This window comes from Cupressus sempervirens, chromosome 4 (genome assembly GCF_028749045.1).
Source record: "Cupressus sempervirens isolate cs-2001-9-10 chromosome 4, ASM2874904v1, whole genome shotgun sequence".
Taxonomy (NCBI): Eukaryota; Viridiplantae; Streptophyta; class Pinopsida; order Cupressales; family Cupressaceae; genus Cupressus; species Cupressus sempervirens.
Genome location: NC_143121.1, coordinates 673,260,368 through 673,277,509, shown reverse-complemented (window position 1 = coordinate 673,277,509; position 17,142 = coordinate 673,260,368).

The window sequence follows — 17,142 nt, the reverse complement described above, 5'->3', positions numbered from 1 at the left end:
ACTTAAGATCTTTGAAAAGCGTATTTTGAATGGTGGATTTTTGGGCCACTTGTTAAGGATTTTTTCAAGATAATTAGATTATACTGCATTTGGAGGGCTAATTCTTGTAGCCCTATTTCAAGCATTTGAATGAATTTTTGCATAGTAGTTGGAACTCGATTAGGGTTTCAAGATTCATTTTGATTGAGGAACTTGAAGAGAATCTAAATAAATTCCTAGATGACCATCCATTCCTTTTTGGATTCTTTTGAGGATTGTGGAGTTAGTTGTAATGATGAGTGTAATTGATCTTACATTGGTGTGCATATAGTTGAATTTCCTAGGACCACATTGATAGGTTCTTAAGGAGACTAGGGGAAGTTAGCAACCCTATAAGGTCAAGTGTATGACTTAATGAGAAGCTAGAGGAATCCAAGGTAGAAGAAAGATTGGGTGTCACATCAAATTCATTAGTAATTTTAGTGGCATATGTATACCTTTTCTAGATACCATAAAGGGTAGGGTCAAGTATAATTTAAATGGAACTTAGAAACTGAGAAATTATTTTAGATGCTAAAAAAACAAGTAGCTACCTAGCCTATTTTTCAACTACCTAGTTTTGAGAAACTTTTCACTATAGTGTGATGCAAGTGGCCTAGTAGTAGGGGAAGTGTTAAGACAAGAAGGTATGCTAGTAGCCTTCTTTAGTGAAAAACTTAATGAGGCCAAAAAGAAGTATTCATTCTATGACCTAGAACTCTATACCCTATTTTAGTCTATTAGAAAGTGGAGACGGTTCCTATTGCCAAGAAATTTTTTTTGTTTATTGACAATCAAGCTCTTAGTTATATCAACACTTAGGAAATGTTAAATAATAGGCACTTGAAATGGATGGAGTACTTGCAAGCTTTCACCTTCACAATCAAGCATGAGAAAGGGTAGATGAAAAAGGTGGAAAGTGCATTAAGAAAAAGGGTGTTAATAGTCTAAGAGGTTTAGTTTCATAGCATTGGGATAGAGATCTTCAAGAGCCTCTATAAGCGGGATGAAGATTTTGCAGAGGCATATAAGGTATGTTCTAATTTTGAGAACCATTTTTATAATAAGTTTTCTAAATTTACCTTACAAAATAGATTTCTATTTAAGGGTAATCACTTATGTGTACCGAGGGGATCAATAAGGGAGAACTTAATATAGGAGAAAAAAAATAGAAGCCTAAGTGGAAACTTTGGTGTAAGAAATACTGTAGAACTGGTTTAGAGGTTATATTATTGTCTTAAACTAGTCAGAGATGTGACTAGGTATGTAGAGCAATGCATGGTATGTACAAAGGCTAAAGGTGGAGTGAGTAATGTAGGAATTTACCAACCCTTACCAAAACCAAATAGGCCATGGGAGTGTGTAAGAATGGAATTCAAGTGGGTCTACCCAAGACAAAATAGGGCTCTGATACTATCTATGTAGTTGTTGACAGATTCAACAAGATGGGACACTTCATTCCATGTAAGAGTACCAATGATGCTAGCCACATTGCACAGCTATTCTTTAAAGAGGTTGTAAGGATTCATGGACTTCCATTGAGAATAGTTTTAGATAGGGATGTGAAGTTCATGAGCCACTTTTGGAAGACTTTGTGGAACAAACTTGGTACAAACTTGTCATTTGGCTCAGCATACCATCCTCAAACTAATGGCCAAACTGGGGTTGTTAACATGGTACTAGGTAATCTCTTAGGATGCCTAAATAAGGAGTATGAGAAAACATGGGATGTGATCATTCCCAAAGAAGACTATACTTACAATGACAATAGGAAAAGGACCACAGGTAGAAGCCCTTTTGAAATTGTGTATGAAATGCATCCAAGGGGCATATGAGAATTGTGGGATCTTGGAGGAATGGAGCATTGGAGTGGACATGCTGAGGATTTTTCCCAAACCATGAAATAAATCCAAGAAAAAGTCAATAAAACTATCCAAGATAATACACAAAAATTGAAAGCTAAGGTGGATGAAAGAAGGAAAGACATTTAGTTTTTTGTTGGTGACTATGTCATGGTGCATTTGAACAAATCTAGATTGCAAAAGGGTATGCCAACTAAGTTACAAATGAAAAGACTAGGACCTTACAACATCATAGCCAAATATGGAGCCAATTCATATAAAATTAATTTTCTATCAAATTTGGGCATTACTCCTATATTTAGTGTGCAAGATTTGGTTGAACTCAAGGGTAAAATACCTCATAGAATTCATAGGATCAGTACTAATCTAGAGCCTATGGTAGTACCTTCATCCAACAAGTTAGAAGGAAAATAAGTGTTGGATTCCAGAGTTAAGAAGGCCACTAGGAACCAGGTGTATATGGAGCACCTCATCAAATTGAAGGGAAATCATGATTCAGAATAAACTTGGGTTGTTGAGGCAGACTTCAACAAGGTTGGTATCCCCTAATACCTATTGTCCACAAGAGTGACATAGTTTTCTTTTGTGGGCGAGTATGGTGTAGGGGCACCTAGGTGGGCTCATAGAAGACCTAGGATTCCTATGTTATCTTTTATTTTAGTGGTTCTAGCCACACCACTAGGTGAATAATGGGGTTAACCTAATGCTAGGTTGAGGTGAGTTAAGGTGAGAAAGCCTAACAAGGCCTAAATTGAGAATATTTGTGGTTAGAAGGCTAGAATGGTCAAATAAGTGTTATTAGGGTCTTCTTACATGATTTTCATCCATTTAATGCTTTTATAAAGGTTTGGTAACCTTTGGAGCAAGTTTGAGGGTCAATCACTCAAAGATGTAAAAATTGCTCAAAAATTATCAATGTTGTCATTGACAACGTAGACAACATTTTGTTGCATTAGAGAATTTTTTTAGTTAGGAGTAAATAACTATCTCAAATAGTTAATATAGGATTTGGGATGTGTTTATAAGGCTTTCCTCAACCTTTTGATTGGGTTGGAACTTTTGAGCAATTTTGGTGTGTGCGGACTGTCAACAAGTTAATTAGTTACATTTTTATGGTTTTGAGGATTTTGACAGTTGAATAGATTGAATTTAGATGCGCAATTGTTGAAATTGTTAGAGGATTTTTATTTGTGATTCTGTATTGTTTTGGTTTTTTCTGTTTTGTGGTTTTAGTTGCTAGATTAAATTTTTTTGTATTATGTTTCCCTATTGTTCTAAACCAAGCACTTGAGCAAAATGGAGTCATAACTCTCTCTCCCACTGTAGTATATGTAAAACCTCTTGGGATTTCAGATACGATTCCTTATAAATACTATATATTGAAGGAGGGTTCCTAGGAAATAAGGCAAGCATTTTTATGGGGATGCCCTAGGTGAGCCAATGATGCATTGCTAGGGATCACAGTCAAACACAAAGCTGATAAGTGGGATTGAAGGCATATTTTTCTTTAATCAAAGTTTGTGGAAAGTCATAGAATCTGTAGACAAGCTCCAAACTCTATGGGAGGCATCAATGAAGGCTCCATGAAGGGTAATACTTCATTCTTGTTCAGACTATTTTAAGGTCTTATGAATCCTACTTTTTAGGCTAAAATTATGGTTGTACTGTACAAACTGGTTGGGAATTCAAGACCACCATAATCCTTAAGATTTATAAAAAGGGTATTAGGAATAGGAATTAGTTCATACCCTTGTTAAGGATCTTTGCAAGCTATTTGGGATTTTCTTCATTAGGAGAGCTAATTGGTTGTATCCCTATTACAAGCATTTTTGTGTAATCTTGCATGATTTTTGAAACTTGATTAGGGTTTCAAGTTTGTTTGTGGTTGTGGACCTTGAAGGGAATTGCCATTCCTTCCTAGATGTAGATTCCTCCATTTGATGTGGCATTTTTATTGTTCAGGTTGGTTGTAGTTCTGTGTGAAGAAGTGGAAAGGTAGGGTAGGAGCAAGACTACTTGTCACATCATAAATGCTACACAATTATTTGGTAAAGATTGGTTTTGCAAGGACTAATGATAAAAACAATTTGTACTTGAAAAATGAAGGTATTAAAGGGCTATTGTTGGATAAACTATTTGTTGATGATATCATGTTTGGAGCAAAATAAAGGTATCTATGTTACTCAATCAAAATACACTAAGGAGATATTGATTTTTTTTGGAATGGAACATTCAATACCAATCTGCACACCTATGGCTATAGGAAATAAGCTATCTAAGAACTATGATTCTACTGGTGTGAACCAAACATTGTATAGATCAATGATTGAGAAAATATAATATGTTGTTCACAATAGACCTAATATTTCACTAGTAGTTAGAATTATTGCAATATTCTCTAAAAATCCTAAGGAAAATCATATGACGACAATGAAAAGAACACTAAGATATATGAAAAGAATAGAGAACTATGGCCTAGATTATAAGAAGAATAACAAGTTTGAACTAAAAGTGTACACATGAAGATTGGTAGGCAATCTTAATAATAGAAAAAGTACAAGTAGTGGATCTTTCTTTCTAGGAAAGAGATTAGTCTCTTGGATAAGCAAGAAGCAAGATTGCATTTCACAATCAATACCCAAAGTTGAATATATAGCAACAATAATGAATTGTTCTAACATAGTGTGGATCAAAAAATTGTTAAAAGGGATGAAGGAGGAGATTAGTGATCCTATTGTTATCTATTCTCATAACACAAGTTCTATAAACATATCAAAGAACCCTCTAATTCACACAAAGACCTTGCATATTGCTATAAATTAGCATTACTAGAGAGAGTTAGTTCAAGATAAAGAAGTAAGACTGGAATATGTGAACACCAAGGAGAAAATAGTTGATATTTTTACAAAGTTGATCAAAATATCTTACAAATTGATGCAAAAATTCATACTCTAGGAGGTGCCTAATGTAGTAAAGTGAGAAGAACAAAATTTTTTATTAGTCACAAGAATAGATGATATATGGTAAATGAGATTTAGAAGTACTAACATGAAGATATCTACATGATAAACATGTATGAGAAAGATGAAATGTCTTTGATATTTTTGTCAAAGAGGGAGATAATATACAATTACCATATTAAAAATGAGATATTCATGAAGAGTTAACGTGAAAATAGAAAAAGATGTTGCAAATAGGGATAATGTATTAACTATGAAAAATCCATGAATGGTGTTGCAAGAAATACAAGAGGAAGTTGATTGATTTCATAATCTAATATGATAGAGGGAGTCTATGTGATTCATATTAGAGTTACATGGATTTGAATTAGAATGAAACTAAAATGGAGATTTTAGACATTGTTGTTGGACATTATTATTCGACATTGAGATGAGAATAAAAATTACACTAAGAATATTATTGAACATCTCATAATGGATAGTAAGCAATTTCATATTTTGGATTGCATGGTAACTAGAGTTGTCACCACTAATACTAAAGAGGGATATTGTTAGAAACTACAATTGTAACAATTGTTACGTTGTCATTGATGTCAAACCTTATTGGTAAGAAAGTTTCTGAGTAGAGTGTCATATCAAGATGTTTGATGTAGATGATTCAAGAAGGATATAACAAAAGGACCTAGAGGAAAGGTTGAGTTACAAGGAACTACAATGGGCACTTGATTAGCTAGACTTGGATGAGATAATATTATTGTTGAATCATAACACAAGTGGAGAAGACAATTGTACTAAAGCCTACAAGAAGTGATAAAAAAAAAAAAAGACCAAAATCATATGCTTGACTGAGAAAAAGATTATAAGATTAAGGAACTAGAAGTTTATGCCAAGTGATACTAGAGTTAACTGAGTGATAATATAAGCCAAGAAGACTACAGTGTTGACCAAGCATCAATATTTACCAAGTACTAGAAAGTATGCTAGACAAAATAGTTAGTATCAATCAAGTAATTTAGTGATGATTGAGTGTAAGAACCTAGTGTTGGCTGATGGACACCATTTGATAGATTATGAGGAAATCTTGATTTCCTAATGACACAATTAAATTATTGGAATATGGAAAGAGTGTTGAAGATAAGGATGGATTACCTAGAGCATTTAATTCAAGGGAAACCATGTTTGGGAATTTCTATGCATGAATTAAACGAGAAGTTTGGAGAAGTTTCTAAAAGAGAAAAGATGAGACAAAAAGATGGAAGGATGTGATCAATCTGATCTAACTCTAAGATCTACAATGATGTTTAAGTAGAAAAAGATTATAATTACCTACTTAAGAGGGAAAAAGGGCTAACATAGTAAGGTTAGAGTAGTTGTTAATTCTATTGATTGGAGAACTTGAGCAGAATGTTGTGCATTGAATAATTGAGGTGAAGCGTGATTTGTTGAAGGATTTCCAAGAGAATCAGTGATGGAGATGTTAATGGAAGCTAGTCAATGAGTCAATCATTGGACCCAATTGTAATCTATATTTTCAAAGTGAGTTTTATTTGTCAAATCATCCTACTATTACTTTCTAACCATTGTATCAATATTGAAATCCTTTGCTCATGGTTGATCTAACATTCATATTTAAACCATTTAATCAAGATGACAATTCTAATATAATGTTCTTAAGACCTCTAACAAGGAGAGTCCTAATAGGGTGATTAAATCCCTTAGCAAGGACATATTTAATAGTGTGTTTTGTAACCTTTAACAAGGCGAGCTCTTAACAAAGCTCACTTCAGATGAGTGAAAAATTGGTGACATGTTATTGGTGATTTTCCCCAAATTAGTTTCCATGTTAAATCCTAGTGCCATAGTTGTGTGGATGTTATATGAGATGTTTTACATTTTTTGAGTTTGTTACTATTAGTACAATAGACTACAAGGTTATGGTGTTGATTATTTACTAAAGAGACTGAGCTACTAAATATTTAGATCTAAAGTATTTGAAGTGATTAAAAGTTCAATTGATACATCTAGACTTGAGGATAATTTGTTTACCACCACTTCATTTATTCTAAATCATTATTATAGGGACATGCTATAAAAAAGGAGGATAAAGAGTGAAAAAAAAAACTTCTTTGTTCTTATACTTCAGCTTTGAGACAATTGATTATTTGGAAAAAAAATATGTCTTCTTCATTAATACTCTAGATAGTAGACAAGGATGAATAACTAGAATCTTAAACTCTCAGTTGGGTCCTTTTGTGCATCCTACCTTAGACTACCTCTTGGATCCAATCCCCTTGAATCTTTTTTGGTCTTTACTAGTGGATAGAATTTAAAGAAAATTGGCTAGAAGCAAAAAATTGCTACTTAGCCAAGTTGGAAAATTAAAGTTGATAAAATATACTCGTCAAAGTCATCCTATATATGCCTTAGTCTTACTCAAAATTATAGGAAATTTCCAAGAATCTATTGAAAGAATAAAAAAATAAATCTATGGTTAGAGGTGGAAGAAAATAAAAGACTAGCGTTTGTGGCTAGGAACTCACATCTAGACTAAAAAGAGTGGGGGTTAAGGTCTCAAATCCATTAAAAACATGAATATTTCTCTTATAGCTAAGAGGATTTGGAGGAATTATGGAGAAACAAAAAGACTAGAATAGTATAATGAGAAGTGATTAAAATTTTATCCAATATTGGTGAAATTTCTCAATAATCAAGAATGTTGAGATCTACCTTCTAGAAGGGTATCTAGCAAGCCAAAGCGACTACCAATTTGAAAGATAGATGAGATGGTTAGACTATCAAATTTTGTAAAGACTACTGGGTTTTGGATAAACCTCTAGTTTTTATTGTGACAAATAATCAAATCATTGAGAGTTGTGTTCAATCACCAGGTTATAAGGTGGTTGACTACTAGAGAGGGGGATAATGGGTGACAATTTCTAATATTGATCATGATTTGACTTTTATCCAAATCACTCTCAATGCCTTTATTCTTTAGCCTAGTATCATTGAATCTTTCATTTGGGATAGAGTTCCCTTTGGGGTCTTTCATGTTGCTTTGACTTTTCAAGCAATTTAGGTGACTTATAATTTGCCTCCTATCTAAGCCTTGGTATGGAATAACAAACTCCTACCAAAAATAAATATATTCCAATAGATAGTTCTACAAGAAAAAATTATGACCCTTGATAATCTTAATAAAAGAGGTATGTGTTTTCCCAATAGGTGTTTTCTTTGTACAGTCCATGCTAAATTGATAAACCATGTTTGTATAACTTGCCCTTATGCTTGGAATAGTTAGATGGAAATATTCAAGCCATGGAATCTATGTTGGATCATTCTTATGAATATATTAGTTATTTGGAGGATGTGGAAGGATTACAAAGGGATCATTGAAAAAATCCTCTAGATTCTTGTGTTCCCCTATGTCATTTGGTTTTAATGGAAGGAAAGGAGCAATATGGTCTTTAAGGATGAAGCCCAACATTCCCATCGACTAGCTAATCATGTAAAGAACAATATTAAGTTAAATATTACAGCATGATGTACAAGAAATAGGTGGCTTTTGACACATGAGGTAACTTAAATAATAAAAAGGATCATGAAGATGAGGTAAAACAAAAAAGGGAAAATGCAAGATGGGAACACCCTAGTTCAAGATGGACCAAAATGAACTTTGACAGTTCTAAAAGGGGAAATCTAGGCCCTATTGGGTGCAGTGCTTTTATTATGGATGAAGTGGGTAATATGCTCAAAGATATGGCTATTTCTTTAGCTACCCAATCTAATCATGTGACGGAAGTGATAGGTCTTCTCCAAGAGATTAAGATAGTGAGAAATATTAAAACTAAGGGAATATGGATAGAAGGAGATTCTTGTAATATCCCAAATCAAAATTCTAAGGGAGTGGCCCCTTCATGGACAATATTAAATATTGAAGTTGGTGAAAGATCATCCCCAAAATTCCCAAGAATCCCTTGCATGCAAACACTTGTCACAAAAAGAGAAAAAAAAGCTATGGAGGATGGAATTCTTAGATCCATTGATGAGATATTTTTGATGAGAAAAAAGAGAAATTGTTACAATGAAAAGTGAATCAATAATCACAAAGAGATCAATCCTTATAAAAGGAGATCAAAACCCTAACAAGTAACTAACCTAGGTTACATGATAATAATTAATCAATGAATTTATTATTATATGCCCAAAGTTTAGGTCAAATAAACTAGAGATAATAAGTGACTTAATAATTAAATCAATATGATTTAATTAATAAGTAAATACATTATTACTCTAATAACGCCCCCCCCCCCCCTAATATAAACCTAGAGAGTAGCTAAAAATCTAGAAACTACTACTAAAAGTAAATTTGAGTCCTAACAATAAGGCCTGATAATGTACCCAAGAAAAACCAAATCTCTAAAAAGAGAAAAATATATAGAAAATCACATGGGAAAAACACTACTCCAAAAAGTGATGGAAATAATGTTTAAAATAACTAGTGAAGCACTAAGGAAGGCTCCAAAATAGGAAATGTCCCAAAAGATAGGAACAAAAGATGATCATGAAGAACACCAATAAAGCATGAAGCTAAAAATACTACCAAAGTGTTGATTTGAAGAACCTCTAGTGTATAGAACATGACCAGGTAGAGAAGAATAATTATGAAGAGCTGATCAATTAAAGATGGAAGATATCTTCTGGCCTCCAAAAATAGGAATGAAAAAATGTCTATATGGTAAATGATCCATTTAACTGAAATGTATAGGCATCTAGAAACTATAATCACCTAGTACATAGGATCAAATACTGAATACATAGCTCACTCCATCGAACCAAGAAAGAAAGAACCAACATAACCCCCTAATAATGTTGAGAGGTAAGACATGAACACTAAAACTAAATGGAATGTCTCCTATAGATAGAGGAACTAGGAACATTAAGAGTACAAAAGAAGTACAAACGCCTATAATGGCATGTGCCATCGACATATCATGAGGATAATGTCATGGAAGGAACACTCACTTGAAAAATGAAGATGGTGAATATGGACAATGTGAAACCCACCAAGGTAGTTTAGAATGTAGTGTGAGTACAACAGAACATTTAAAGATGTGCAAGATCTTGAAATGCAATAGAGTGGAACTTTATCTTAGTGCATTTGCAAAAAAAAATACAAATGATGTCTAAATAGACCATAAGAGGCATAAGGCTAGTACAACAAATAATAAAATCCATGATGAATCATCTGAAGAAATGAAATCAATCCCTAGGCTTGAAACCACCATGATACCCACCAGAGTGCAAAAGCACAAAAAATTGAATAGAATGTTCCTAGAGTAGAATCTTGAAAAGCAAATAGCATTACTAGAAAGAGTACATAAAGACCTTTCCAACAGTATAAATAATTCCCAAATCTAAGATTGGATGCTCAAAATATGTCTCTAAGAATGAAAAATATAACTTTCATCTTTGACTACATAAAGAGGAATTTAAATAGCATCAAAAGTCCATATAACCTACACCATCATGATGAGCTTAGAAAGAGATTTCTGGTAGTATAATAATTGTCAAAAACTATTTCCATATGACAAAGGTATGGCCAATAAACCACATATAGCTTTTTAGGAAAAACAAATCAAAGATGAGATGACTTAAAGGTAGTCAAATTTTGGTTATAACATTGCTAACATCACACCTGCACATGAGGATTCAATAGACCATGATGTGTATATATCTCCTACTAATGAAGAAAGGAAGGGTAAAAAGTGCTAGTTTATGAAAAGGGATAAATGCTTCTTGGAAGAGAAAGAAATGAGGAAGGTGTGAATCCCATGTTGCATGTTGTAGATAAGGATGAGCTAAATGTTAAATTGACCAAGGTCGACATTAGAGAGTTGGTTATTGATCCTCCCCATGGGGCTTTTTAAACTATTAATGTTGTCTCCCTATATTCTCTTAGGATGGATAAATGAACTTTTCAATCCATCAAGACATTGAACATGAAATGTAGGGCTCTTGATGGGACAATTGAGGAGATGGAGACCAATAAAGTTAGGGTAGGGAAGAAGGAGAGTGTCACTGAACAAAGGGGGAAATAGGAGATTATAGAGTAACTAAAGGTGAAGATAGATAAAATGGAAAAGGTTAACAATGATGTATTTACTAAATCCCAAAATTTTCTAGACTCTTTAGTTGAGTGTTTGAATAGAATATCAAGCCATTTGGACTAGGGAAAGAAGGTGAAGCTAGTGCTCAACCTAGAGGAGGCTAAAAAGGATGAAGTGAAGGTTGGTCCTAGTAAACAAACTTGCTCCAACATAGACAAGAAATAAAAGAAGGAGAAATAGATTGACTAGAAAAACATCAAATAGGTCACAAATAAGATAAACATTATTCAACAGGAGCTGAAAGACAAGGTGGAAGCTCTAGGGTAGCTTGTTCCTCATCTTTGTTGTCTCATTTTTGTTTTGTTTGATCTTATTAGTTTTTTAGTTGTATTTCTTTAGTTTTAGGTTTTGGTGATGGCTTTAGCCAGATTCTATTGGAAATGGATGTGGCTGTGTACACTGGTCATAACACTCTCTTTTTTTTTTGGGTCTTAATAGTTTTAATCCTTCTATAAAACAATTGGGGTTCCAAGTCCTTTGTTAAAAAAAAAAATAGCTTTAATAAACAACATTGAATTTACACTAGGCTAACTTACCCTTTATCACATACCCAATATTTTTTTTTGGAAATAGTAAACCGTATTTAACAACACATGCAAATTTCATACCAATACTAACACCAATAGACTAAAGGAAATGTGAGATACATTATGAGAGAGACATGAAATATAGATAGAGAGTAAATTGGTTGAATAAATGGTGAAAGAGAGAGAGAGAGAGAGAGAGAGAGAGAGAGAGAGAGAGAGAGAGAGAGAGAGAGAGAGAGAGAGAGAGAGAGAGATTAACTGGGGGACATGTGAGAAGGAGAGGAAAAAGGGCGAGATAGTGAGACACATGAGGTGGAGTCAAAGGGTAAATAGAGGTCTAGAGATGGAAAGAAAGTATGATGACTACTAAGGTTGGATTATTCAATCCATACATTCAAAATATATAGGATGCTAATCTTGAGAGGAAAAATAAATATGATAACAAAAACTTAATATTCATCATAACATTGAAAATAATCTAACCCTATCCAATCTTATGCACAAATCCAGTTACTCTTAAATATTAAACTAAAACATTTCTCTAGACTTAACTAAAAAGTAAACATAACCCAAAACTAAACTTTATTCAATGCAAACCCTAAGAATAAAATTGAAAAAAATCACAACACTGAACAAAATTAAACCATATACATAAACATATAAAGCCTAACTCTTAAAATAAATTATGAGCCTTAACATTAGTACTAGAACAAATCCATTAAGAGTTCCTAACATTAAATAAATTGAAATCTATCCCTAAACCTAATCATAACCTAATTTTGAACATAATTCTATATAATCCTACATAACTTTGACTTAAAATCATAATTGTGAATGAAATTGAATTCTATCCTTTTTTATGATTAAATACTAAGATAAATTATAACCTAAACCTAACCATTAAATACCATGTTGTACCTTTACGATTAACCAAATATTATCAAAATATGAACATGAAAACGTAAATAAAATATTCCCCTTTTCATGATTGAATATTAATTTACACATTATAATCTAAACCTAATTGCTAACTCAAATATAACATTTTAAAAATATCTTGTTGTACCCTAGCCATAAAAAAAATCTTATCATAACATGAACATGAATTCTATTTGATAGAGACCAATGTTATATAATAAAATAAATCTATATTATATAATAGGCAAGATCCTACTACAAAAAGGTAAAATTGTGAGCTTCTTATTTGCGAGGGCTTGGATTGGAAACAACAATTATTACCCTTATTTCCTAGGATGAGAAGTTCTCTAATTTAACATATTATTATATTTTTAAAAAATATTCTAATCATTTCATAGTCAACTTTATCTTAATTCATCACATCAAACCTCAAAAATATTTGCATAATTCTAAATAAATCCAAGACTTTATCATAAATATATATTTACAAATCATAATTATATCAAACCTCCAAAACATATTATTATATTAAAAAAATGTTCTAATCATTTCATAATCAACTTTATCTTAATTCATTACATCAAACCTCAAAAATATTTGCATAATTCTAAATAAATCCAAGACTTTATCTTAAATATATATTTACAAATCCTAATTATATCAAACATCTGAAACATATTATTATATTAAAAAAAAATGTTCTAATAATTTGATAATCAACTTTGTCTTAATTCATCACATCAAATCCCAAAAATATTTGCATAATTGTAAATAAATCCAAGACATTATCATCAAAAAAAGAACAACATATTATTATATTAAAAAAAAAGTTCTAATAATTTCATAATCAACATAGCCCTACCTCACCACAAGAGGAGGATAATGGGGAATGGGAGGTTTAGAAAAAGAAAAGGAGGGGGGGTAAAAAGCCAGATGTGGGTGCTTGTGGGACTGCTAGAAGACTGTCTAGTAGAGCAACCAGGACAAAACAAGCAACAAGGGATGTGGCCAGTGGTAAGTAACTTACACTAGAGACTATTACTAGAGGTAAGAAATGAAATTCCTCTCTTGGAATTTAAGGGGGTTGAATAATCCCTAGAAGCAATATGCTTTGAAATAATGTATTTTTCAAGAAAAAGTTGACTGTTTTCTACTACAAGAAACTAAAATGTCTAGTGTCAATTTTTATAAAATTGTTAGTCAAGTTTGGCCTAGTGCTTCTTACATGCATATGGAGGATGATGGAGCTTCAAGGGGTATTGCTACTATGTGGAACCTGAACTCTATGATGGGAGTTGACGTTTGGAAGGATAGAAATTTCATAATAACTGATTTCCAATCTAGTATTCACTATTGGGGACTGATTAATATCTATGCCTCTAATAACAAGCTAGGGAGGAAGGAAACATATGATAAATTAGCTAGGATTACAAAAACTATTAAGGATAAGCAATTGATGTGTATAGGCAACTTTAATAATCCCCTATACCACTCAAAGAAATTGGGTGGTAACAGGGACTACCCAAAATGCTTGCAAGATCTAAATGATTTTATGAGCTTGAATGGACTTTATAGATGTGGAAGTGAGAGGGAATCCATATACTTTTTCTAATAATAGAAAGGGGAAGGACCTTATCTAGGTTAGACTAGATAGGTTATTGGTGATAGGGAACTAGAATTGACTTGGTAATTCCCATCTAGAGAAACTCACTAGAACTACTTCAGATCATTCTCCCTTAATCTTTCAGTGGGAGGATGGTTTTAAGAGAGGGCTGAAACCTTTCAAATATGAAATAATGTGGCTGGTTCACCCAAAATTCAGAGAGAGAGTACAATAATGGTGGAATATAAGGATAGAAGGTACGAAAATGTACAGACTGACCCAAAAACTAGATAATATAAGGAGAAATGTTAAGGGTTGGGCTAAGGACTCATTTGGTGATTTGTTTAAAATCAAAGGTGAGGTGGAGGAAAAGCTTTAAAAACTCCAAGGGGAAATTGTTGAAGGTATCAACCTAGAAAGTGCAACTCAAGAGGAAGAGAAATATAGGAAAAAGTGGAAGGATATTTTGTTGAGGAAGGAATTTTTTTGGAAACAAAGATCAAGAATAAAATGGCTTATGGAGGGGGATATAAATACTAATTTCTTTCACAGGTATGCCTCTAACCATAAAAAAAGAAATATAATCAATAGGCTAGATGGTGAAGGGGGAAGGATTTATAAGGATCAGGAAGAAATGGGAAGACATGTGGTGGATTACTTTTGCAAGGCTTATGCTAAGGACAATAAGGTTGGAAACTTGGTGATCAGAAGAAGCTTGATTAATATGATACCATAGGTGTTTGGTATGGGAAAAAACAATCACATTCTAGGAAACTTCACACAGGAGGAGATGAAATGTGTTGTGTTCTCTATGAATGCTTATAAAGCTCCAAGTTTGGATTGGTTTCCCCCTTGTGTTTTTCCACCATTTCTAGGAGGTAGTTAAACTTGAATTGGTTTGGGCTACTAAGGATTTTTTCAGAACTAGGAAGATGCTAAAGAGGATTAAAAAGACTTTTATTGCTCTAGTTCCTAAAATTACCACACTGTTGAGTCTACTGGATTTTAGGCCTATAAGTTTATGTAATATTGTGTATAATATATTTGCTAAAGTCTTGGTAAATAGAATAAAGCCTTTCTTGGAAAAATAATTGGCAGTCCACAGAAAGGATTTGTCCCAAGGCAACAAATTCTTGATGCGATGATAACTACACATGAGGTTATTCACTCAATGGAGAAAAAAAAAAAATTGGGTATGGCCCTCAAATTGGATATCTCTAAGGCCTATGATAAGGTCAAATGGGATTTTCTCTATGATGTGCTTGAAAGAGTGGGGTTTAATAATAGGGTTATAAATATGATTAAGATGATGGTAGGCTCAATTCAATATTTTGTTCTCCTAAATGGTTCTCCCTGGGCAATTTTGGAGCAGAGAAAGGTCTAAGACAAGGTGACCCACTTTCCCCTTACCTTTTCATCATGGTTGCAAAAGTATTAGGGAGGTCCTTCTCTAAACTAGTGAATACTGGTTGTGTCAAAGGTGTCAAGCCTACTACTATTGCTGAAACTGAAATTCTATAGCAATTTGTAGATGACACATTCCTTTTTGGAGAATCCTCAGTTATGGAGGCTAAAGCATGGAAGACTATTTTGCATAATTATGAAGAAAGTTTAGGGCAGCAAGTGAACTACCACAAGAGTAAGATTTATTTATTTATTACCGATGCCCCATTACAAAGGAGGATAAGGAATATTTTGGGTTGTTAGTCTGCAAACCTCCCGGATACTTATCTGGGATTTCCATTAATTACTAAAGAAGTGACTAATGAATTCTAGAATATGATAGTGGAAAGAATTCAAAGGAAACTTGCAAGATGGAAAGGGAAGATCTTAAGAAATGCTGGAAAATTGCAACTGCTCTCAAAAACTCTCTAAGGCATTCCCTTTTACTTCCTGTCCCTTTTAAAAATTAACTAAAATATGGCATAAAGGATTGAGAGAATTCAAAGGAATTTCCTCTACTCAAGAACAGAAGAGAAAAATAAATTGAGTCTGGTCAATTGGGAAGAGGTGTGCAAACCAAAGGAAAATGGGGGGTTGGGATTAAGAAGAATTTGTGACGTTAACAAGGCTCTTCTTATGAAGAATGACTGGAGATTGGGTAAAGACAACATTGATTGGGGTAATATAATGAAAGCTAAATATTTGTCGAATTCCCCCTTCAATTGGAACCTATTCAATAATGACCTCCTTGGATGCTCTAAAATCTGGATGAATATTGTTAGGAGTAGAGGATTATTGAGAGAAGGGACAAGGTGGATAGTGGGGAATGGTCATAGCATCAGATTTTGAGAAGACAATTGGTTGGGAGAGAAACCGCTAGTCTTCAACAGATTCAAGAGTAATGGAGTTACTTAAAGTAGACATGGGAAGGAAGGTAGAAGACTATATTGATTAGGGGAGGAAGTGGAAGAAACTTTATAAAGATACTCTTAGGAGGATATGCAGCTGCTAAAGGAGTTGGAAGAGTTGTTGGGAACATAGAGACCCCCAATTCTGTTCCAAGAGGAAACTATTGTCTGGGACTTAACTTGATGTGGTTGCTTCACAGTCAAATCAGCTTACAAACACCTTTTTAGCAAGGACTCCCACCCACCATGGTGGAGTAAGGTTTGGATTCATAATCTTCTTCCTATCAACTTTTTTTGGTGGACAATTTAGCATGGCAAAATTTTAACCTTAGAAAATCTGAAAAGAAGGGGATTTTATATAACAAACCATTGTTATCTTTGCAAGGAAAAGGAGGAGAGAATTTCTCACCTATTCCTTGAATGCCAGTATGTTGCATGGATATGGGAAAAGGTCTAGGAGAGATTTGGTCTAAACTAGGTTATGAAAGACAATATGGGTCAATTCATGGAGAATTGGTGATGTCCTTTCTATCACCCAAGATTGATCTTCCTATGGAAAATTGTTCCACCATATATTTGTTGGCATATATGGAAAGAAAGAAATAAAAAAATATTTAGGGAGGAGGAAAAACTGGTGGAGGTATTTTTTGAAATAATGGAGAAATTACTGAAGCAAAATATAAGGGTTGCCAAATGTAAAAAGTCAAAGGAAGAACCAAGTAGGCAAGAAGGAAAA